Consider the following 469-nt stretch of genomic DNA (forward strand, 5'->3'; position numbering starts at 1 on the left):
ATTTTTTTCTTTAAGAATGTTGAATATTGGCGCCCAGTCTTTTTTTTTGAGATGGAGTCTTGCTCTGTTGCCAGGCTGGAGTACAGTGGCATGATCTCAGCTCACTGCAACCTCTGCCTTCTGGGTTCAAGTGATTTTCCTGCCTCAGCCTCCCAAGTAGCTGGGACTACAGGTGTTCACCACCATGCCCAGCTAACTTTTTGTATCTTAGTAGAGACAGGGTTTCACCATGTTGGCCAGGATGGTCTCGATCTCCTGACCTCATGATCCACCCACCTCGGCCTCCCAAAGTGCTGGGATTACAGGCTTGAGCAATTGTGCCTGACCGGCGTCTAGTCCCTTCTGGCTTGTAGGTTTCTGCTGAGAGATCTGCTGTTAGTCTGATGGGCTCCCCTTTGTAGTTGACCTGGCCTTTCTCTCTGGCTGCTCTTAACATTTTTTTCTTTATTTCAACCGGGGAGAATCTGAT

Source organism: Colobus angolensis, unplaced genomic scaffold, assembly GCF_000951035.1.
Source record: "Colobus angolensis palliatus isolate OR3802 unplaced genomic scaffold, Cang.pa_1.0 Scaffold654, whole genome shotgun sequence".
Lineage (NCBI taxonomy): Eukaryota > Metazoa > Chordata > Mammalia > Primates > Cercopithecidae > Colobus > Colobus angolensis.